General features: G+C 34.3%; 1 protein-coding gene across 6 annotated transcripts in view; it reads left to right on the top strand.

Moving 5' to 3' along the window:
- Nucleotides 1-26,368, top strand: part of DGKB (diacylglycerol kinase beta) — a 633,703-nt gene that overhangs the window by 521,987 nt on the left and 85,348 nt on the right. The gene's annotated exons all lie outside the window — the stretch shown is intronic.

Genomic DNA, 26,368 nt, shown 5'->3' with positions numbered 1-26,368 from the left:
TCTGTATTTTTATACTGCTATTCTGAGAATTCTTTGGATCCCTCTTTATCTGAATTCTAGTTCAATTACCTTGTGTATGCTTGAAGTATCTCTATGTATTTATGTATGTATATATATGAGTACTAAAACGCATGCTATTTTTCATTCCATTTTTAAAAAATTTACTTGTTTGTTTATTTATGTACTTATTGCTGTTGTAGATTAATTTCTCTCCAGAAGCAGCTGCCTGTGGGTGGTGGCTGAATCTCAAACTATCTTTAAAAGGCAAGTTATAAAGCACTTCATAATCTGGTGAGAAAAAATTATTTGTAGCATTTATGTGTGTGTCTATGTGTGTGTGATTTTAATGTGTAAGATAGAGATTTTAAAATCTAAAAGACAGTTCTACTCAGTGGTTAGATCAGTCAGCTAGGTAGTAAGGTGGCGCACCTGCCTTATCTCCAAAAAATATGGAAATAAGCTAATATTTGGTGGGCACAACTTTGATTTTTAAAATTAGACCTGGAATTCCATATTTAATAATTTTAATATTTCAGTATACGCTTGTGAGTCATTTCCTGATATTGAGATGTTTATCTTGTTATAACCTACTTGGTGGAATTGTTCTAAAATAGTTTGATGTAAAAGAATCACAAAACGTAGTTTCAGACTGGAGACTCACACCATTTACCCTATGATCTGGTTATCTGTTATTGTATAACAAATCGTTCAACACTTAATGACCTAAAACAGTAAGCATTTATAACAACTCATGGTTTTGTGGGGATCAGTAATTTGGCTGGCCATTTTTCTGTTCCATGTGGCATGATATGGTCACCTAGTGGTGATCAGCTTGCCACCTTGGCACAGACAGCTGAAAGGCTAGGTCTATCTTCCTTTCCATGAAGACTCAGGACCCCTCCATGTGGTTTCTCTAGCTGAATAGTTGGGCTTTTTACGTAGTATCTCAAGGCTCCAAGGACAAATGTTGATACAGGAGGTGAAAGTTGCTAGTCTCTCCTAAGATCTGGTCCAGAAGTTGGTACAGTTCATTTCCACCATTTTCGTTTGGTTAAAGCAGTCACAGGACCTTTTAAGATGTGATAGAAAAAGCATCAAAGAATTTGTGGCATTTTTAATCTGCGTACTGTAGAAGACACAAAAAGACACGCACTCACACCCAAACATGCCTCACATATCACAAATACTACAGAGGGAAACTAACTTTTTCATCATCTATCTTACAAATAAAATTAGCTTCAAAATATAAGGTAATGTTCATATGACAAAGAAGTTAAAACAAAAAATCTTCAGCTACACTAAAGCATATCAGCTTGCTTAAGTATTAATGTATTTTAACATCATTGGTGATCATTAATATCAAGGAAATTGATTAGAGTATAATCATTTTAAATTATGAGGCTGTATTAAAATGAATAGCATTGACTGTTTAGTTAAACCAATGCATGTTCCTCCATGTATTAAAAAGCAACTAAACCATTAAAATAATCAAAGCGTAAAAATATATAAAGATATAAATTAATACAGTGGAATGTTGTCATTTTATTTGAGGGTTGTTGGATAAATAATGGTAGATGTATTTTGGTACATTGGTATTTAGAATCTCAATAGAAATACTTAAAAGGTCAAACACAAAGAAGCCTCTTTACCTGGAGCAGCAAAAATGACATCATCTTTAGCCTTTATAGTTACAAGCATTTTTCAAAGACAGCAATTTATGGATGCTTTTCTAAGAATTAGTCAATACATTAGCTTTCTTTAAAATATATAGCTGCAACAGCAAGCCACATGAATTTTATTTGGCCTTGCTAATTTTCTGTGAGTTCTAGGAGCTATGGATTTTTGAGATAACTGGCTGAAACTCAAAATGAAAAATCATTTTAAAAAATAGAAAAGCATTTCATTCTTTAAAAATGCTAAAAATATATGATGCAAAATGTCATAGTTTGGCTGTAATAGCAAAATTCTTAGAATCAATCAGTCAAAAATAACTGTGTTATTTAGGCGCAATTTGAAGGCATACAAACTAAAAACAGTATTTTAAAACCATCTAAAAGAGCTTGAAGGCTTCTCTATATACTGACAGCTATTTGCCTTGTAAAAATAACAATTCCATGAGTGTAGAGAATAGGCTACCATAGAAAAGGTTGCCTTTTATGTAGTACAAACATGCACTCGGTAGCATTTATCCACTTAGTCTGGGGTAGGGACAAGAAGATACTTAAACAACAACCCAAACTACCCTACTTTACCACAATTTTCACTACATAATGCCCTCATGATAAAGGCAAGAAGCAAACTGAAATTCACATAAACACCTCAATTTGGAAGACATTTTATGTAGTCTCATTTTGCCAGGACAAATATGGTATTTGGGAAAAAGTACATGGCCCAATCATTTACTCACTTTTTATTCATTCGTTTATTCAAAATATATTTATAAAGAACCTACTGTGTGTGAGATATTATTCTCAACCTTGAGGGTCTAGAGAAACAGACCTAGTTCTTGCCTACAATACACTGAGAATCTAAGAGAAAAGACAGATATAAACAGGCAGTTATACCATAGTTTGAAAAATGCAATTACTGGAGCAAGGACAGGATATTATGGGATACATAGGTGAGTCATCTAACTCAGTCTTGGAGAAGTGGGGAAAGATTTCCCAAAAGAAGTACCAGAAGGACATGTGAAAATTAGCCTTGCCAAGGAAAGGATGTGGAAGGGACAATAGAAAGAAGGTAATAAGAAAATGGCAGAGGATTAGAAAAAAAGTGTTACTTCGAACAATTAGCCCAGTATGAGGCGGGCAGCAAAGAAAGGAGATATAAGCAGTAACATCAATAACATCTGAACCGAGATTGCTAAGCAAGAACACCTTTAAGAGAATACAAGAGAAAAGAAAGCATTTTAAACATACCAAAAAGCTCCTGACGCCAATACGTATGTGCTAACCAATAGGACCAGAGAGGAAAGCACAACCCAGACCATGAGGCCCCCATATGATGTTGAATAAAGTTATCCGATGCTTACTGAGTGTCTTAGAAAGTTTTAGACTTGCATTTGAAATGATCTCTGGCTCGGAATAACTGGATTGGAGACAAGAAGATTATGATGCTCTTGCATAAATTGGGGTGAAGAATGGAACCCTGAAAAAAAACCTTTCTAGCTTTCACCAACAGACTCCTCAAAGTCCTTCCAGATTCTGCCAGTCTCCATCACAAAGCCAATGCCACAAATTTTTAATTTACATTACAGCAAAATCCTCCTCCTGGTAAAGTTTCTGTCTTAGTTATTTATTTTCATATGACAAACCATCCCAAATTTTAGTGGCTTAAAACAACCATTTTTCTCTTGATTCTGTGCATTTATTCAGTCAACTTGGCAGCTTTTCTGTTTCTAGTGATGTTGGATGGGGCTATGGTCATCTGGTAGTGCAAATGAGCTGAAACGTGCAAGATGGCTCACTCACATAATTGTCACCTATGCTAGGATGCTTGCACAGCATGGCCTCTCTTTCCATGTTGTCTCAGGGACTGTCACTGTTCACTCCAGAAGAATAGAAAAGCTTCTTATATGGTGACTCAGAGTTCCAAAAAGTGCAAAAACAGAAGCTGCTTGGCTTTCTTAAGATTTACACCCTGTTCATTGATGATCTCTATCAATCAGAAGAATTGAGCTTATATTCTGAGATCCTTACTTACTGATTCAGGACTTATCATTATCCTATTAGGATCCCTGACTAAACGACAAAGCAACAAATGTCCCTTGAAGCAGGTGTTTTCATTTGTCTTTAGGATCTATTTAATGCAGAAACCAAGACCAACCTGAGAGCATGAGGTTTGGCTATTTCAGAGAGATTTCTAATAAAATGCATGAATTCTAAGAAGTTGGTCTTTTTGTGGTTTCCTCCTTCACCTGAGTGTAGGATACGTCATCACGCAGTAAAGAACAGAACCTACTGCAGCCAGTATCACCTGCCAGTGTCTGTCCCTAGCCATTCATTCCCTCACCTGATCACTGGAAATTCAAGATGAATCTATCCTGATCATGTGAAGCTTTGTGACCATAGCTGTTGAAAGTCCTGGATAAGTCTCAAAAATAGAACTGCACTCCCTCAAACTATGGAGGCTTCTTCCAGTACAGAAATCTTCATATCTCCACAATGGCTTTTGTTTTGTAGATGCCAGGACTCTGTACATATACTTGCCCTTCTTGCCCTTCCTACAGAAACTTGCTATATGTTAGGAATAAATAATCTTTATTACTTGGAGACCTATGTCTCATGTTTCAAGGTAGAACTCCAGTGTGTTAAGTTGCATATAAATTAAAGGGGATTTTTTGGCTTAAGATGGAGACAAATACAATAAAAAATTGTTGAAGAATAAAGGAAGCTCAAGGTGCAATTCCCAGGAGATGAGAGTTACCAAATTAGGCAGATTTTGTCTTTAACTTTATGAACTCATAATATTCTCAAAAGTGATCATTTTTTCAACCTTGATTCTGAGGAATTCTCAAGAGCAGGAAAGCATGGCTAACATAGATCAGGAAGATTTTTTGGAGGAGGTAATGTCTGAACTGATTCCAAATAGATATGTAGGATTTAGCCAGGCATTGAATGCAGGAGAGGAGCGTGTGCAAAGACCTGGAAGCCAGAAAGAAATGGCAGGAACAGCAATCTACAAGCAGGCTGGAAAACAAGCTGTGGGTTGAGACAAAATGGCAATAGATGAGTTCAGGGAGAGAAGTTGGTGTTAGAAAGTTAAGGTTTATCTCAAAATCATGTTTCCAACAAAATATTTTAAAGAGGGATATAACTATAGTGTATTAGGAAGATTAGTCTGGAAGGAGACTGTAAGATAATAAAATGAAGAAGGTGATGATAATTTTAATAATACTACCTGCTGTTGTAGGGTTGCAAGCTCACTCACAGTTTACTCAGGTATGTGGAAAACATTTAGTTTATTTTATCAATAATTAATCTAGTCTAATTTACCTCCATCTGCTGAGTAGCAGGGAAGAAAAACAAAATACAGTTCTATCTATTTTTAAATGTGCTTGTTCTGACACTTAATGAATCTCATTATGTAATGCTCAGTATTTCTAAGATAAAATGTGCAGCCCTTCAAAGTGCTTAGCCACCTGTCCTCCTCTGCACATTTTTCCCAAGATGTCATCTTGATGTGTGGTGAGAGCATTAGGGCCTAAGCCCCCTTTCTGGGAAGGGAAAATCTGCCTTGTGTGAGAAATCTTCTGAATTCCTTCGTTCCCTAGGCAATGACCCTTGTCTAGTTTATTGTTGCTTGCCCAGGCAGTGTTCTAAGCTGCAGTCTGATTCCAGCTTAAAGTGGTCTGATTGGAGCTGGTGTCACTCCCTATATGGGTGTTTCACCTTCATTCTCTTGGACTGGCCTTTGTAATAGCCCTATGGCAGGTGCCTAACTCTGACCCCAGAAGTCTTCCAAGCCACTCCTCTAGGAACAGTGACTAAATCTGACAAAAGCCACTGGGTTGCTTATAAACAACAAATATTTATTTCTCACAGTTCTGGAGGCCGGAAAGTCCAAGGTTAAGGATCCAGCAGATGTGGTACCTGGTGAGGGCCTGCTCTCCGACTCATAAGTGGCTTCTTTTCATTGCATCTTCACTAGGTAGAAGGGGCAAACAAGGTTCCTTGGGTCTCCTTTATAAGGACACTAAACCCCACTTACGAAGGCCCCACCTTCATAACCTAATCACGTCCCAAAGGCCCCACTTCTTAATGCTTTCATATTGGGGATTATATCTCAACATATAAATTTGGGAATGGGGGGACACAAGCATTTGCACCATAGCACCATCTGTTCTACAAGGTAGATGAAATGGCTCAAATACTAAAGTCTTTCTACCCAATGTGTAGTGGACTGAATTATATCCCCCCCCAAAATCATTGAAGCTTGAATTGTCTCCCAAGTTTTATGTATTAGAAACTTAGCTCCCACTATGACTGTTAAGAGAATGGAAAATCCTATTATGGTAACCGAAATGAGGAACCTTGAAAACGTGATTGGATCATAGGACCCTGCAGTAGTGAATGGATTAAAAATGGTGGTCAGGGGTGTGGTTCTGAGGGCTTTAAAAGAAGAGGAAAGTCTGTCTTTCTCTTTCTCTGCTTTCTCTGCTTCCACCATCTTGCAATGTGAGTCCCCTGGGTCACTGTCACCACCACCAGGTGGACTTTGGACTTCCTAGGCTCAGAAACTGTAAACAGAAAATTTTGTTTTTCTTTATAAGTCACCCAGTTCAAGTAGTTTGTTATAAGCAATGGAAACTGACTAATACACAATGCCTTAGGACTATTGGGTTTCCTTTGCTAGGCTGAAAATTCAACTGCTGTGTGATCATCTTGGAAGCTAGCTCCTGCACTCCAGAGGGCTCCCTCTGCCCTCACCTACACTTCTCATAACCTAAGGCCAGTAAAATAAATCCATGTTATTGACTATTCATCACACAACTCAGAGCTTTATTCAAAGCTTCTGTAGTGTATAAAGCACATTTCACTGTGCATAATGTTATTCTCATGGCTTGTTCTTAAATTGTTTGATTGAAGAGCTTTATATGGAAGAATTTATTTCTGCTTTGTGTTCTTAATGGCATTTAATGCCAATTGATATTTTAGAAAGAATATAGAATGCAAGCTTTTACAATATTCTGTGTCTAGCTGTAAAAGATTCAGACTGACAGGAATATTGAATTCTGGCATACAAAAATCAAAAATATCACTAGATCATTGTATGTCTACTAAAACATAAAAAATTATGTCTACATAAAACATATTCCAGTTTCTTCTCAATATCCATTTTAAGGAAGAAGGTGCTGCTCAATCTTATTTTATATTTGGTCGTGTATACATCATATATTGCATTGATTATGTATTCATTGAGTCTAGATATAATGTTAATTTTTCTCCTAATTGAGGATATCAAATCAATTACTTAAAAGGCAAAAATATCAACTCAACTGTAGGTTTTTTTATTGAATAGGTGTGTTCAAAACTTTGGTTGCTTATCCTTCACTATAGAGTATACAATATCTAAAATTTACAAAGGGAGAATATTTTATTTGTTTGGAATAATTAATACGAACGCTTAGCTATTTCTGCATAAAAATATAAAGACATTGTCTACACATTTTAAAAACTATTGATTGAAAAGCAACAACAAATTCAGCCTAGAACACTAATTGTTTTAATTCTATGATACAAAAAAGTTTGTATTTTGACTTTTTTTTTCTTTTAACTGAAATGACAGATTTTGCCACTGTAATATTTGCCGAAATTATTTTGGCATTGGGAAATTCAACATGTTTGAAGAAGAGAATGAAAACAATTGCCTGCATAATTTAAAACAGTTAAAACATGGAGCACCTAGCAATTGCCCAGTTTGTTTCATTAATTTTCATTTATTCTGCACATGTAAATGCTGCCATTCTGAAGAGGCTTTGTTATTTATTTAATGAATTTGGTCAAGTAAACCACTAGCTGCAGTTAGTAAATAAAAGTCCCTGATTTTTGTTTTTAATGGTTTTCTTGAGTTTTTGATTCCACTAAATGTATAATTGATAATATTCCACTTCACTTTGCACTGTGTAGACAAAATCTTAATGAGTAATAAATCATCTCTTTTTGTGGGCCTAAAGCAAGTTTTAATAATAACCTTACACAAGTTAAATGTTAACATTTTGATTAGTAGCAAGGTTCACTAAAAACAAAATGTTACTATAATTCTGTGGTATTAAGTGGCCACACTTAAGCCAAAGAGTTGCTAAAATTAACTAAAAATGCCTGGTTGCCTGACCTTTAATAAGCTGAAGTCTCACTCTTAATTATATTGGTAGAAAGTTCCTAACCTAACTGATGTAATAGGAAATGAGAGCTAGAGAAGCTGCCTTAATTTATTAATTGTAATAATGCCTATTGTTTTAATGATGAGAAGTGCCTAAGAGTTCTTATAAAATGATGAACATCATGAAAACAACAGCCTCATCTAGCTCTGAGCTCACTGGCTTGTGCTACTGGAAGATCACCAGCAGGGTTTAATTTTAAACTTGCTAACACAAAATAGTAACTGGAAAGCAATTTCTTTCACTTTTTTTCTCAGTAAAATTATGATGGAAAACTGTTCACCTGGGAAAATCCAAATTCATATCATAAACATAATGCTGCTTATAAGGAGTCCTAATGATATACTTTATGAATTTTAATTTCTGTTTGGAAGTCAGCAAGTATGCATTCTATAAATGTAAACCATCTGTTGGCACCTCCTAAAAGACTAGATTTCAGTCCATCCCTACATGAATTATTTATTTTGATAGATTTCTTTCCTAAGCAAATTCAAGGTTGTGTATGCATATGTGTGTGTGTGTGTGTGTGTGTGTGTGTGTGTGTGTGTAAGGATATGTGTGTGTTTTAATCTGCAATAAAGTTTCAAAGTCAGGACATGCTTAATTGCAAACCTAAAAGGTAAAAGTGCTCAACAATTTGAAATGTGTTTATCTTACATAATAAAATGCTTGCAAAACTAAAAAACACCATTTCATATTGGATCAAAGGTGAAAAGAGAAATGGGAGGAAACAATGAAACACATCTGTAATTTGAATGCTTTCAGTGCAATCTCAGAAATTCCTATTAGTTACCAGGAAAGAGAAACCCATAGCTCTCTATTGAGGGTCTCACATGAGCCTTAGTTACAAGGCAACTGCAATGACAATGAATGTTTCAAATACATTGACTTCACTAAGCAAGAATTTACTATATTTTGAATAAATGCAAAAAATTTAAATGAGGTTAACTTAACAGACCTTGTTACATCATTTATTTTCATTTTAAAATTATTCTTGTTGATAAATATATGAAATGAGCCCTTACATGTCAATGATTACTGTGCATAGTTGCACTTTGCTCCTTGAGTTTGTATTCAACTTTTGCTTTTCTATGAAAAAATTTATTACATAGGACATAGTCAAAGTTCATTTGTGAATCTGCACTCTACTCCGGGGAGAAAAGAGATAGTTGTTCAAGAGATTTTTTAAACCATGTTCAGCTCAGAATTGTATAGAGTTTAAAAAAAAAAAGGATATCCCATAGAATAGTTTCTTTGAACATGTTAAAAAAAATTTCATAGCCAAATCTATTCAAAATTTACATTACAAACTAGAGCAGGACTTAAATCAGGCTTTAAGAATCAAAATTCTTTTTATTTAAAATAAGTGCCTCCAAATAATAATTTAAAAGATGTGGATTTTCGTAGAGGCAATAACATTTTTTGAGGGATGAGTCTAGTTGAAGCAACACACTTTCCTTAGGTCTGTGGATTATTTTTTATTTCTTTATTTGGTCACTATTCCATTTATAACATGAGCAGATTAAATCAACTGTGAAAAGTCTGTTTCTTTTCGCACCAAAGACCAAGTTTCTGCTGTACATAGACTTGATTGTGCGTATGTGTATTTCCATAACACTTGTTGCCATTGGAGAGCTACAGCTGCTTTCGCCTCCCATCCCTTTCAGCCTCTAGCAATTTTTGTTCTCTTCCATTCAGGCAAATTAGAACTGGTTAAATGTTCTTGGATTATGCAAGGAAGCTATAGGACAAAGTGACAGAGAATGTCCTGTTGCATTTCACTCTAATTTCAGCTGTCTGTAAATTTTATCTGCAGTCTTTGAAAATATACTGTTAGTTATTCCTCTATGCAACAAATCTAAACTATTTAATTCAGACTAGTTACTGATTCCTAACTGAAAAAATTATAATGTACCCACAAAAATAATCTGTATTCCTCTTCTTATTCAAAGCACCTTCCCCAAGCATGACCTTCCCCAACACACAGTCTTTTTATTCTGTGTGCCCATTGAAAATGAAGGGCACCCGTACATACTGAGTAAATGATATCATGAAATCCCATTGATTTACAAAAGAAGTTAATACTGGACAGGATTTATATTAAGCCTTTCACACTTAGAAGAAAGTTCTCTAACTACCAAATATGTAAACTTTTACTCATCATAGTCCTTTGGTTTATTGGTTATTCTACTCAGATACTCTTTCAAACAAAGAACATCGCTTTGTATTAACACCACTTAAAGTCTATTTTCTAAGTTAATAAAAATATTATATCTGTTTTTTTGTTGAAGGTGGAAACAATGAATGCAATTAGGACTCAGTTACTGAAAACCCAGACCTAATACAAGTTATTCTCATTATTTAATTAGAAGAGACACATATAGAGAAATCAGGGAGAAGCTACTTGATCCTGGCCCTTTCTCACTCTCCTCTCATTTTTTCTTAATGTTATTTTTACGATGCTACTATCTACCTTGTACATTGTACCATCAATGTATATTTTGAATTTGTTCACTTCTTTTCTGACTTCACTCTGAGTATCCCAATAAAAGCACCACCTTCTTTCAAACAAACTATGCAATAACCTCTAATTTGTCTCCCAATGTCCACTAACACCACGATTGCAAGAGTAGTCTTTTAAAATACATAAAACAAATCATTTCATTCTCTTAAAATATTTTTTATAAAGTACAAAATAATAGCACTTAAAATATCCATACATTTGGAAATTTCAAAACATCAAAATGATATTAAGAAAATATTAGAATGAATATTAGAATTCTAATATTATATTGGAATTAAATATAAAATACTATAGATTAGCTTTAAGGAATGCATCTCAAGTAATATTTAAAGGGAAAATTATATAAGCACTAGGAAAGAAGAAAGACTGAAAATTAATAAGCTAAGAAATCAATATATAAAAAAAGAAACCAATATAATGCAAGTACTAAGAAAGATGAAATATATAAGTACTAGGAAAGAAAAAAGTAGTCTGAAAGAAGTATTAGGAAATAAGAACAAATGAAATTGATGAGCTAAGAAAACAACTAAGAAAGTTAAGAAAATGCCAGAGTAAATGCAAAAAAAAAAAGTGAATGGGGGAAATAATATAAAAGATAAGAGTAAAAACTGATTTAATAGAAAACAAAGATTGAATAGATAGGAAAATAAAACAAACAAACTAGTTCTTGAAAGTCTGATAAAATGGACAAGTTCTGCCAAGATTGAGAAGAAATGTTCAACATAAAATGAAGAGAATCGTAAGATAATATTATCATAAGGCAATAGTAATTAGAGTTTCTGGCATCTAGAGTTGTTCCACAAGCCTGAGAAAGTCCAAGAAAACAGGAACTAAAATATGTGTACTATGTCTTACACTTAGTAGGACCTGAGCAATCTTTGCTGGGACAGGTTCGATGGGCTCACAGCACATGGTCAAAGCCTGATTGCAGGTTACAGAAGAGTGAAATGGCAGGTAAGAACGTGAAGGGAATAAAAAATGCAATTAACTGTGCTAAAAGCTTAACCACAAAGAGAAGAGGAGGAAAAAATAGCTGGGAGGACAGTACAATAAAGATGAAGAGCTTTTTCACAAACTACAGTGAATGGGTCAATAAAGAGAATTATGTTTAGGAGCTAGGAGTACATAGTATTATTATGTAACAGTACATAGTATTATTTTGTGTGCAAAGTCTTTGGCAAGGGCATTATTTTAGCTTTGTTCTTCACTGTTACCTTTGCAACAGCATAGGGGTCACCAGGCAATCTCTGGTTATGCTTCTTGTTTTACAGTTCTCTGAAAAGATTTCAAGAATTCTTTATTCTTTTTTTTTCTTCCCACTTAATTAAGGGCCAAGGGAAATGTTCGAGTAGAGTGAAATGTCTTTAATTGAATTCTATGTCTCGGTCTTTATCATCATAAGAGTATACACATATTGACTCTGCTGATTGCATTATGTGTAGTAGCAATAGGAGGGTGATTAATATTAAAATATTTTAATCATTAAAACACCTCTAATTAAATTATTTTATTTTTTCCAAAGCTTAAAATGGGGATGTTTTCATTTTTGCTGCAAGTTTACATCTGGCTTTTAATAGGACTTTTCAAGTTTGTTGATTACAAATAATTCTTAGCTAGGCAGTGGAGATGTTTTAAGAAAAGGCTAATGTAATTGGTTTGAAACCATACTCAGACTTCATCACATTGTCCTCCATATCTATCTCTTCTTTCATAACTCTCTTTCCTTCCATTACTCACTTTACCTTTAAAATGTGTGTATTTTTCATGCAAAGTTACTGTAATGAATCAAATGTGAGACTTCCTTCAACTTCTTTTGGCTGCCTTATCAAACACAGAAGAAAAGTCTGGCTGTTCACACTACCCAGTACTAAGGAGCATTGTTAACTCTAGGGAAATCATCAGTATTTCTGAATACTCATGATACAAAGAATTTTTATAAGGGATTAGGAAAGATCTTAAGATGGGATAAGGAAAAGAAAAATCTCGGTTGGGTACATTTTTAATTTTATTTTTATCTTACATTTATGGTGAACTAGATCACACACTTCTGTGTTTACTATAGAGGAAAAGCAGGGAAACATAAACACAACTTTGGACATTTAGAATGCTTTTTAAGTATCAAGACATAGCCTAAAATAATAATAACTGAAACATAAAGTACTCTCTGTGTGTGTGTACAGTGTTGATAAAGCATATAGAGAAGCACTTATATATCGTAACAGTTCAAAATAGGTCAAGTATTATTATTATTCTCATAAATATGGATATGAGTAATTTGAGTGAGATTCAGAGTTGCTGAGTGATGTTGTCTAGTATATACCTGAGTTAAAACTCAAATACAAATCATGTGATTTTACATCCTATGGTTATTTTTGAATAGTGCTTTTTCTCCTTAATGAGAATAACCTTCATGGTCTATCATGTGATGTCAAGATCAGAATAACAGAGTCATCTTGTCCAATAATTCTCCTGCTTATATCTTCCTACATCCTCAACAAATGACTGGATATCTGCAATGGGGTTGGGTTGAGGGTATGGAGAAAGCTCTCTTAAAAAGAATCGGAAACCTACTCTGGGATACAACAAGAGAGAATAAGGCAGGTGCGATGCTTTCAACTCAAATCTTCGTTCTTCCTCTTATTAGTTCCATACCAACAGGAATGTTATTTTTTCCCTCTGGATCTCAAATTTTCATCTATAGAATATAGTCCTCTCCTCCTTCTCCTCCTATGATGCCTCTTCCTCCTCCTCCTTCCTCTCAGTCCTCATGAGTTTACATAAATGAAAGTGAAACCTACATAGTATTGGGTCTAAACAACTTGCTGTTAGGGAAATGTCTAGCAGTTATATTGGACAGTCCTTAAATAAGTCAAGAACTTTTTACTTATAACCTTCATAAATAGGAACTATGCTTTCTGAGCACACACTGCCACTTATTTTGATGTGATCCTATTAACCTATTCATAACTGATACTGGAAATTATTACTACCTAAACCAAAGGCACCCATCTATGTATTTGGGAGAACAATGGGCCACGAAGACAGCCTAACACAAGAATTCTACCCAAGAGAGGTGCTCACCTTCCGAAGATGACTGACTTAGTCAAGTGAGTCTTTTCTCTTGTGCACTTTGAAAAAGAGGGAGAAAGAGGGAGAAGAGAAGGCAAACAAAGGAGAGTGACAGAGGTTGAGTCATGAGTATGGTAGAATCAGATTGCATCTACAGAATGGATGCTACTTCAGAGAGGATAACAAAAGGTGAGGAAGTTATTTTAATTTCCAACTCTAAGCAGAATAACATTTTAACTGAATATATTTAAAAAATTTATTTTCATCATAGCATTTAAACACCTAATCTCAGAGGAGTTAAAAAAAAATGGATATCAGAGAGATTTCGACATAACAGATTTAAGAATAAAGAGACAGAAAGCTGTAGCTTTTTCAGGTATTAGTAATCAGTTATTAAGATAAAGCAATAGGGTCCTAAGGGAAATGTTAGATAGTCCAGTGCTGATAACTCAAAGGCAAATAGCTGGAGATACAGAGGAGGATTCAGACATAAAAATCAGAACTCTTCAAGTGATATCAGCAAGATGGCAGAAAAGGGGCTTCCAGAATTTATCTCCTCACATAAAAATCAATTTGGATAGCATCCACACACAAAAATGCCTTCACAAGAGTTAAGGAGTCCTGGTGATAGGGTACAGCAAAAAATAAAAGACAAGTTGAAGAGGGTAGGAAGGACATTTTTACATAACCCAGAGCACCCCTTTTCCCAAGTCCATGTAGCACAGTGTGAAGAGAGATACCTTCCACACAGGGAGGAAGAGTTAAGTGAGTGTACAACTTTCCATAGAGCCCCAAACCAGGCCCACCCAATACACACCAGTACCAGGGTGGCTCCCATATTTACAGGCTCCAGGTGGACCCCCATGGACCCAGGTTCTAGGCTCACTTCATTGCCAGACCTGCCCCCAAAGACCCAGACTCTAGGACTGCCCCCACAGGCCTAGTCATCTGGCCTGCTTTAGTGGCCCTAGGCACCTCATAGACTCCTATGGACTCAGGTGGCACAGCTGCCCACCACTGACCCAGGCATGAGGCTGGCCTGCCTAAGTACTGTAGCACTAAGCCTGCCCACCAACCTCACCAGCCAGACCATCCAGAATCTCTAAACAGGCTGACTTGTTTTAAAGAGCTTTCCCTGCTGGGACCAGTCTGTGAACACTGAAAGTTGTGCCACTTCTTTAAATGAGCATATACCAAGGCAAGGCTGAAAAGATTATGAACAATCAAGGAAACATGACACCAGTTAAATAACAAGATAAAGCATAAATAACAAACCTGAAGAAATTGACACCCTTAAACTGCCTCACAAATAATTCAAAATGTTTATCTTAAAGAAGCTCAGTGAGCTACAAGAGTTTAACAGCAGACTCAATCAAGCAGAAGAAATAAACAATGAGTTCAAAGACAGGTCATTTGAAATTACCCACTCAGAGAAAAAAAAGAAAAAAACAAAATTAAAAAAGACTGAAGAAAGCCTATGGAATTTACAGAACATCATCAAACAAACCAGTATGTTCATTCTGGAATTTCTAAAAGGAGTAGAGACAGAGAAAAACACAGGAAGCTTATTTAAAGAAATGATGACAGATAACTTCCCAAGTCTTCCCATAGCACTTTAATATATAAAGCAAATATTAACTGAACTGAAGGGAAAATTAGGCCTCAATATGATAATTGTAGGGTAATTTATTACCCCACTTTCAACAATGGATTGTACATACAGAAAATCAAGAAGGAAATAGCAGACTTGAACAACACTATAGACCATATGAGTGTAATAGACATAAGCAGAACATTTCATTAAACAGCAGCAGAGTTCACATTCTTTTAAGGGCACACAGAACATTCTCCAGGATATATTAGTTCACAAAACAAATTTTAACAAATTTAAAAAGACTAACATCATATTAAGTACCTTTTCCAATCACAATTGTATAAAATTAGAAATCAATAACAGGAGAAAAATTTAAAAATTAAAAAAAAACATGGAAATGAAACCACATATTTCTGAATGATCATTGGGTCAAAAGATACCAAAGTGGAAATCAAAACATAGCATACCAAAACTCATGGGATATAGCAAAAGCTGTTCTAAGATGGAAGTTTATAGTGATAAATGCCTACATTAAGAAAATAAATCTCAAATAAACAAACAAACAAAAAATCCAGTGGCATTTTTATACCTCAAGATACTAGAAAAAGAAGAACAAACTAAGCCCAAAGTTAGCAGCAAAAAAAAAAAAATAGCAAAGGTCAGAGCAGAAATAAGAAAAATAGAGACTAGAAAAATAACTGAAAAGATCAAAGAAACAGAGAAACAGAGTTATTTTTTTCAAAAGATAAAAAGTAACAAACCTTTATTAGACTCAGAAAAAAGAGAAGACTTAAATAAGTAAAATCAGAAATTAAGGAGACATCACAACTGTTTCCACAGAAATTCAAAGTATCCTAAGTGGGTACTGTGAACATTTATATGCCAACGAATTGGATAACCTAAAAGAAATTGATAAATTCAAAGAAAAGCCCAGGACCTAATGGTTTCACTGCTGAATCTACTAAACAGTTAGAAAGAATTAATGTCTATCTTTCTCAAACTTTTCCAAGAAACTAGAGAGAAAACACTTCCAAATCATTTTACAAGGCCAGCATTACACTGATACCAAAGTCACATAAGGACACTACAAAAAAAGAAAGTTACAGGCCAATATTCCTAATTAACACAAATACAAAAATCCTCAACAAAACACTGGCAAAGCAAATTCAAGAGTACACTGAGAGGATTATACCCCATGATCAAGTGAAATTTATCTCTGTGATGTAAGGATGGTTAATCATACAGAAATCAATAAATGTGATACCCTGAATTTACAGAATATAGGAAAAAAACATATGACCATCTAATATAGATGCAGAAAAAGCATTTGAAAAAATTAAACATCCATTCATGATAAAAACTCTCAACAAATTAGATGTAAAAGAAATGAACCTTAACATAATAAAGGCCCACAACTGACCTCATACTCAACGGTGAAAAGTTGAAAGCTTCTGCTGTGATCAGGAACAAGGCAAGAATGCCCTCTCCCACCACTTCTACTCAATATAGCACTCGAAGTCCTAGACAGTGCAATTAGTCCAAACATAAATAAAAATAAAAGTCATCCAGATTGGAAAGGAAAAAGTAAAAGTGTCTCTGTGTAGATAACACCATCTTGTATGTGGAAAACCATAATGACTATACCAAAAAACTGTTAGAACTAATAAATGAATTGAGTAAAGTTGCAGGACACAAAATCAACATAAAAAATCAGTTGTGTTTCTATCCACTAACAAGGAACTATCTGAAAAAAGAAATTTAAAAAACAATATCATTTAAAATAGCATGAAAAAATAAAATATTTAGAAAAAAGTTAATCAACATGGTGTAAGATTTGTACACTGAAAACTATAAAGCATTGATGAAAGAAAATGAATAAAACATGAATAAATGGAAAGATATCTGTGTTCAGGTATTGGAAGAATTAACATTGTTAAAATTTCCATACTATCTAAAGATATCTACAGATCCAGTGCAATCCCTATCAAAATTCCAGTGACATTTTTCACACACACACACAAAAAAAATCTAAAATTCATATGGAACTACAAAAGATCCCAAATAGCCAAAGCAATCATGAGCATGAACAAAGTTGGAGGCATCACACTACATAATTTCAAATCATACTACAAAGCTATAATAATCAAAACAGTATAGCACTGCCATAAAAACAAACATATCAACCAATGAAACAAAATAAAGATGCCAGAAATAAATTTATGCATTATTGTCAATTGATCTTTGATAAAGTTTCCAAGAATACACCATTTTTAAAAAAAATAAATGGTATTGGAAAAACTGGATATTCACATGAAGAAGAATGAAATTGGATCTCACACTATATACAAAAATCAATTTAAAATGCATTAAAGAATTAAACCTGAGACTAGGAACTATAAGACTATCAGGAGAAAACATAGGGGAAAAACTACTTGTCTTTATTCTGAGAAATGATTTTTTGGATATGACTCCAAAAACACAGGCAACAAAAATAAAAATACACAATAAAAATAGACAAATATAGATAAATAAAATTGCATTGAACTAAAAAGTTTCTTCACAGCAAAGGAAACAAACAGAATAAAATTACAGTCTATAGAATGGAAGAAAATATTTTCAAACCGTACATCTGACAAGGGGTTTATACCCAAAATATATCAGGAGTCCGGCAACTCAATCGCAGGAAAATAAATAACCCAATTAAAAAATGGGCAAAAGACCTGAGTAGATTATTTCTCAAAAGGAGACATACAAATGACCCAGAAGATTGTGAAGAAATGCTGAATATCAACTAATCATCATAGAAATGCAAATTAAAATCACAAGAAGATATTACTTCACACCTTTTAGAATGGCTATTATCAAAAAGACAAAAATAACTAGTGTTGTTGAAGATATGGAGGAAAGAAAGCCCTTGTACAGTATAGATGGGAATGTAAATTGGTATAGCTATTATGGAAAACAATATGAAGGTTCCTCAAAAAATTAAAAACAGAACTACCATATGATCCAGCAATCCCAGTTCTGGGAATGTATTCAAAGGAAAAGAAATCAATATGTCAAGGAGCTATCTGCACTCCCATGTTCATTGCAGCATTATTTGAAACAGCCAAAACAGGGAAACACAAGAGATCATGTATGGATGAATGGACAAGGAAATGTGGTATATACACACAATGGAATATTATTCAGTCTTAAAAAAAGAAAGAAATCCTGTCAGTTGTAGCAACGTGGATGAACCTGGAGGGCACTATGCTAAGTGAATAAGCCAGGCACAGAAAGACCATATGGTCTCACTTTTATGTGGAATCTAATGAAGTTGAACTTCTAAAATCAGAGAATAGAAAGGTGGCTCCCAGTGGCTAGGGGATGGGGAAAATGGAGAGATGTTGATCAAAGGGTACAAAGTGTCAGTTATGCAGGTGAATACATTGTGCAGATCTGATATACAGTATGTATTGCATTATGGTTAATAATGCATAGCAGTATAGTTAATAATAGTGTATAGTATACTTGAAATTTGCTAAACAAGCCGGTCTTTCATGTTCTTAACACACACACACACACACACACACACACACACAAACCACCACGGCAACTATGTGAATTGATATGTTAATTAGCTTGATTGTGATAATCATTTCACAATGTGTATGTATAAAAACATCATGTTATGTGCCTTAAATATATATGGTTTTTATTTGCCAATTGCACCTCAGTAAAACTGGGTGAAAAAACAAACAACTCAGGGAACTAATCTCTGAGCCACATTTGCTAAAGTTACCCCAGTTCCTCAGCCAAAACAAAACAAAACATTTAGCGTGATTTTAAAACATACCCAATGTATTCTTTATAATTTTTTACATAGTTTTTTAGTAGATTATATACCATTCTCAGGACAGAAGATGGACTTAGGCATTTTCAGCACAATCTGCGAACAATCTGCCACAAGGGTTAAGAGTATGAGTTCAGAATCTAGGTTATCTCCTTTCAAATTTTAGCTCTTTCACTTACCAGCTCTATGATATTGGGAAAGGTACTTAACATTTCTGTCCCTCAGTCCCCTTGGCTATAAAATGGCATTAATTTTAAAACACATAACAAAGTTATTGTCAAGATTAGACGTGAAGCACTTAAAGAGGCATCTGGCAAATAATCACCACTCCATAAATATTAGCCATTATACTTAGATTTTATTTTTACAACATATTGATCTAGAAGTCCATTTTAAGTCGTATTATTTAGAGATCCCTGACTGATTGAAGCCTTTATAAAAATTGCAGACAAACTAGTTAAGAAATGTCCCTTAAGAAAGCTTTTTTCTTTATAGAAATCCAATTTGTAACCAGAATGCCAATTCTTATTTACAATTTTAAATAATTCTCAGATAAGTCTATTTTCACTTGAATCTAGCCAGTGCCTTCTCTATATGAAGGCATGTTAAATACAGGGAAACAATTATTATACTGTTTGTTAGTAAACTTGTCTTTTAGTTAAAATAGCTTGAAGCACTCTTACTCATTATACAATTAGTCTTGCCAAGAAAGCTACGTGTTTGAATGTTGGAGGTCACTGGGGAACAAGCTCCTCACCTTTTGGCCAGAGTCTGTCTCTGTGATACCCCTTTTCCTATGCTTATCTGGCTGACCTAATTCCCTTCTTTTAGTTTTTGAGTCTCTTCCCCCAACAGGGTATATCATAATTAAATATTATTGCTAAATAATCATAATTAAAGTTTGAGGCTTTGGCAAATTTTCCAGTAGGAAAATATTAGGTATTATTACCAAAGGTTAGCACAATGTGTGTGTGTGTGTGTACATATGCATGTGTGTGTGTATTTCTTCAGCATAAATCTGAAAACTAAAGTAGTTTCAAATTTTGGGAGACTCCTCTAAAAAATCCCCACAAATCTCATTACTCCTTCCATTCAAAAATTATTCCATACATGTCTCTTTCTCCACACATGAGATGCAAAGAGTAAATGTAATGAGAGTCATAGGATAATAAGAGTAGCCAGAACTTAATGACTGTGTTAGTCCATTCGGGCTGCTCTAACAATATACCATAAATTAGGTGGCTTATAAATAGAAATTTACTTCTCTGGAGGCTGGAAATTCCAAGATCAAGGGATTGAAATATTTGGTGTCTAGTGAGGGTCCATTTCCTGGTTCATAGGCAATTGCTTTTTCTTTGTGCCCTCACATGGTGGAAGGACAAGGAAACTCTCTGGGGCCTCTTTTATCAGGGTGCTAATCCCGTTCATGAGGTCTCCACCCTCAGGACTTAATCACCTCCCAAAGGCCCCCACCTTCTAGTGCCATTACATTGAGGGTTAGGATTTAACATATGCATGGGGGAGGGGAGGGAGGGGAGACACAATCGTTTAGTCTATCACCATGTCAATGTGCTAAAAGATTGAATGAAAAAATGAATTTTGAGAAAATTTTGACAAGAGCAATGTAGTGGATAAATTCAATACTACTGTCCTCTCCTCTAACTTAACATTCTAATTATTCAAGGCCTGGTTCATGTTCTGTCTCCTCTAATATGTTCCCTAATCATTCTGATGGAAGTCACTTTATTTACCTTATGTGATAATGAGCAACTGTGAAGGTAGATCTCTGCCTTTCCATCTGTCTGTCTCTGACTCTCTCTCTCTCTCAGAATCTCCCATAACATTTTATTCACATAGAAAGAAAATAACAAATATAGAAATGTAGATTTAGAGGTCTTCAAACGCTTCATTTGATAAAGTTAGGTGATTTGTCCAATATCAAACAGCAAAGGTGAAACTAGAAATAAGTTATCATGGATCCCAGTTTACTTTCAAGTTATGACAATGTAGAAATAAAAAGGACAAAGTAAGGGTAATTTTGAAGAATGACTTGAGAATATTGTGGACTAATTGAGGGAGAGACTATAGTCAAAGATGATTGAGTTTTCTGTCTTATTGGGAGAATAGTGGTAATATTAAGAGATTTTAATTTATTGGATTCAATGTCCTGAGAAAATATCCAACTGAAATATTTTATTTCTAAATGAAGTATTTGAAAAGCAATGTGCTTTGCTATACTAAAGCTTCAAAAGGCATTCTCAGATACATTTGTTTTGGAAAGTGAAATGCCAGACTAGGGTCTAAAAGTATGATTCTCCTCTCCTATTTCAAACAATCATAGGTGGATGCAGCATATGACCTTGATGTTTAAAAATAAGCAGGATATTTGAGTTAGTTATTCATTATTAAGAGCTAATATATTAGCAGCCATCTGGTTCTAAGAATTTTTAAATGTTTCTGTATTGCTTGCTTCCCACCACTGATTGCTGTCACTTATTCACCTTATTTGATTTGCCTGTCCCTTGAAGGACATGGGAAGTTCAATTCCATTCACACTAGCACCAGGCTTCCAGACTTCAGAGTCCCAACTGCACAGCTCTTTGTTAAGTGCCAATTCCATTTCCCACACTTTAGTAAGCACTGGGCACAGCTTTGGCAACACTTTAGCAACCTCAGAGCAATAAGCAAATTTCCACTTAAGTCTCGCCTTTTCCATTTTATTTATTTTCTTTTCCTACCTCTCTTTTTGTCTAAGGAAAGGTAAATTACCTAAAAGTAGGTTTATAGTATTTGTTCATAGACTTTTTTATTTATTTGCATTAAAGGTCTGAAAGTGCTTTTTTAAAAAAGCTTATTCTTTCTATCATATCCTTTTCCAATCTCCCATCTTCATACTGTCACCTCTGTTAACAAATGTGCATATGCTTCCTATTTACATAAAGTCTAAATTCCAAACATTTGCAGTATTTCAGGGACATTCAGAAAGCTTCATATACTTTTTCTAAAAAAGAAGCTTTTATATATTTGGATGTGGTTCTTGTATATTAACTGCTGCTGATACTTCTATCGAATTTAGAAGCACTAACATCATCTTCGGTTATTATTATTGACTTGGAGGTTATGAAGGGCATAGTTGAATTTAAGAACTAGGACCTTGCTCTGAGGTCACCAATTAAATTTTATGACTCACCTTATGAAAAGCTGGAGTCAAAAAAGGGACAGAATAACTTTTTCTTCCTTCAGGTTGTAATATAATTTATGAACAACCATCAGGATTTGCTCAAAGTATTTCCACAATGTAAGATATTGCTTTGAAGGGCCTGGGTGGCATTACTGAATGAATTCTGACCTAGATTCCTAAGAGAAGCAGGTCTCACGGCTCTCCGCTCCTTCTCAGACAAACGGTAATCTGATTCTCAAGCACAGAAAGCTGTCACGATTCGTGACCTTTACTGTGAGTGATATAAGCTAAGCCAAAGTAGAGACAGAATTACCTCTTACTTTGCAGAAAGTCACACTTGAGGTCACTTTCAGGACAATCTAAGGACAGGTGCCCTACTGCTTCTTTGCCCTGTTAGGCCTTTCTGTTTGGCTGATTTATCCATCCTAGCATACAACCTGCTCCAGTAATTCAAAGAGAACTCATCCTATACTAGAGGAGATCAAGACTGCTAACCCACCAGAGACTGGTTTCTGTGAAGGAAAATTATGTCATCCTGCAGGCAGGTCTGGGACTGGCAGAATGAAATGAAATCGGCTAAGGTTTTCCCATCCATCAGGCATCATCTGCCTAATAAATATGGACTAAAGAATGTTGATTTGCTCCCCATTGGCCTTTTTATATAGATGTACTGAAATATATAAATTACTGCAGTATTTTATATATTTATATATATATATTTCCTAGTGTAATTTTTCTTATTATCCCAATTAGTTATATTATATTTGTTGCTTCTAAAAATAATTTATTGCAAGGGTTTTTTTCAAATTATTCAATCATTAATTTGCAGTTATTTTATAATATTTGTAAAACCATTTGTTTTTCTTAATATTTTCCCCTGCACTTTGCATTTTATCTCTCTAATGTTTTCCTTCTTTCTGTTCTTCGGTCTACATAACTGTTCTCATGATATATTTATAAGTGCCCTGGAGTTCACACAAATATATCTCACTTGTTCATTTTTCTTTGCTTTCCTAATTTCAGGGAAAAGCCAACTAGTTATAACAAAACATTTTGTAATTAAATTAAATTTTAAAATGCTTTTTAGTTTGCAATATTTCTTATTAAGTGTTTGTAAGCTGCTTAAAAGTCAGCTTATTTCATAAGGACAATTTTATGACACATAAATCTTATAGGTTATTACTTATATGTCATTTTTCATGCTAACTTGTATGATTTGGGTTTAGGAACATAACATTCATATACTTATTATAATATATTAGGATTTATGTAGAACCCTTCTTCACATGGTCAAAGTAGCTCAGAATTTTGATGACCATTACAGAATTATGAATAGCCATGGAAGAAAATGCTAAGGTACAAATCTTAGGTAGCAGAAATTGTATGCTTGAACTGCTAAATGAAAATCAGGCTGCTTGTTGTTTTTATATTGCAAACTTTTATGTTATACACAATATATACAATTATTAATATTTTAATTTATAACAATAATAATAATGAGCACCTACTTTCATTAGATGCCCATGGAGCTAAGTTAGAAGAAAGCTCCATACATTTATTTTTTATTTGGCTGCTGGCCAATATGCCCATACATTTAATTAATGCTCTGAATGGCTAAGTCTAAGTCCGAACATAATTTAAGTCAATTCTAGACCAATTCTTGGTGGTGTTCAAGTCTCCAAGAATGAGTAGGCATTTATTAGTGAGAGTCAAAAAAGAGAAAAGAGCTGAATGGGCATTCAGGCCATATACTTGACCATAGTTATTTGACAGAGACTTGGAGAGACTCTCTTTAAAAGGATTGTGAAGTGATTAACTCACAGATACTATGAATTCATTAAGGGGAATATATATAAAAAATTGTAGAGACATCTGTGGCTTATTAAATAAATAACTTCTATTAATCCTTCTAAACTGTAACTATTTACTATCACTTAGATAATTAAGAGTTAATTGCTTTGTGACTGAAAGACAACAATGAAGAGCAAGATGTCAGAGCAGAGAGGTAGCTTCTTGGAACTACTTTCTTTTTCTCTATTGTTGTAAGTAAATAGGAGACCCAAATGGCAGAAGGTAAGCCTTTTCACTGAAGATCTTTCTTCTGGGGAGGCACAAAGGGTGAGGGGTCTCACTTTCTGACATTTCTGATGGAGGAGATTGAAAGAGAGAGATAGTTTACTTTTCCTTAGGAGACATCTCATGCCACAGTGACAGCTACAACTTTAATAACGATAAGAAAGTATGAATTTAGTTTTCTTAGGAGAATTCTGGATGGTGGAAGCCAAAATAAAATCATTTTGCTATTTATCACTTAATGATAGCTTAAGCACTCCAAAGGCAATAGCTTTAAAAATAATTAAACAATTGTTTCAGTATTGACACTTCTTGGTTGTATTAGGTACACAATAATGTGTTGTTAAATTTCTATGATTTTCCACGAATACTAAATAGTTATCACAGAAAATTTATTTTACATGGAACCTAGATTTTGGGGGATTACTTGGATGTCCTTTTACAACAGTGGCATGTAGGATGTGGAAATAATTCAACAGGGGGAGATAATAATGAAATCACTTTGGCAGAAAACTGTTTTCTGGTTAATGGAAACATATACATTGGCAATATGAATTGGTAAGGGAAAACAGAGAACATATGTATATCTCTACTGTGTTATCTTCTCCACTCCCTCACTTTTTCCTTTCCATTAATGTTTTAAACAAAACGTATATACAGTGGCCAGTAAAGTAACAGGATCAAATTATTTTTTAATTATATCCACACATCAATTTTTTAAAAATTATATCCACATGTCAACAATAAGACCTAAAATCTCTTTCTATAAGGTCTATAAATAGGAATATGGTAAAATAGATATATCTCTATAGATTTATCTTTAAACTTTAATCTCGTATCATTCACCTTTACCAGTTAAACTCCAATCCCATAATAATCAGGCTAGTTAGAGGGATAGTTTCCTCCTCAATGACCCTGTCTCAGCCTTATTTTAGAAATTAAAACCCACCTTAAATGGTCCAATGGAAGTTTTTGGAATATAATGAAAGAATTAGTGATGTTCTACATCTGAGAAGTCCTTCAGGCTTTCCAAAATCATGTAATATTTTGCATCATTCAGACAGAAATCTCTGCCCTAGTCAGAACCAATTCTGATTGTCATTTTCAACATTTTAAACTCAACCAAGCCTAAATAGTAAACAAGGATTTTATTATGATTTGTATTGTTTCTTTTATTGTTCTTATCAAAATTTAAGGAATTACATATTTTCATAATTAATGAGCCTTGCACTTAAAGGAATGACACTGCAGTTGCCTTTGAATGATTCTTTATGTTTTTCATGGTTATGAAGACTTATTGAACAAATTAAAAAGTGCCTGAATAAGGAAAATAACAATTATTCCTGATAACCTACAAATCATCTCATGGAAATATATAAAGGTTTCATAAAGAAACAGTATATTTTGAACACATGAGCTTTTACAGATGTCTTGCTTCTGATTCTTCAAATTGGTTTTATGTAATTTCAGTCTATTTGCTGAAAATAATCTAAGAATCACCCTTTGGGCCCTAACATATTAAATCAGATATTTAAGAAATAACAAAGTTTGAGGAAACCAAAGTAATCATACAGAATTGAAGTTATTGTTCTGGGTGTACAAAAGGGCTTCAGAGAATCTAGGAACCCCTTGACAGAGAAGGCAAAATTTTTGTTTCCTGGGTTAATGACACTTAATTATCAATAGAGTCTTATTGGGTTTGGATACACAATAGTGATTCAAACACACACACAAAGCTATGCGTATATAATCTAAGATCCCTAAATTATATTTCACCCCTTGGGCCTGCAGAAAGTGTAGGGCAGTTTTACATTGTGAGGATTCTTCCGGCCCACACCAGGCTGGGTAGGTATCAAGTAAATGTAAATCCTAGTCTAGATGCAGAGATTCATTGACCTTTTGACCTTAGCACATCAATTAACATAGTTACTCTCTTTGTTTTTATCCTTGAAATGAAGATGCTAATTATATACCTAGAAAGATTAGAGGACATAATGAATGAGTAAACACATAATAAAATTATGAAGTGCTATATAAATGTAAGGAATTACCCATGACTTAATTGCTTGAAATTTTGGTATTAAAATGTACAGTAAACAGAAAATTGCACAAGGCAGCCTGCCACGTGAAGATCGAACAGTAGTGAGCTGTTCTAGAAAACACTTTTTAAATTCCATTCTCTCAAATTTTCAAATTTATCATACCTATGAGCT

Source organism: Cynocephalus volans, chromosome 6, assembly GCF_027409185.1.
Source record: "Cynocephalus volans isolate mCynVol1 chromosome 6, mCynVol1.pri, whole genome shotgun sequence".
Taxonomy (NCBI): Eukaryota; Metazoa; Chordata; class Mammalia; order Dermoptera; family Cynocephalidae; genus Cynocephalus; species Cynocephalus volans.
The sequence above is the reverse complement of the archived record's forward strand: the minus strand, read 5'-3'. Positions and strand labels throughout refer to the sequence as shown.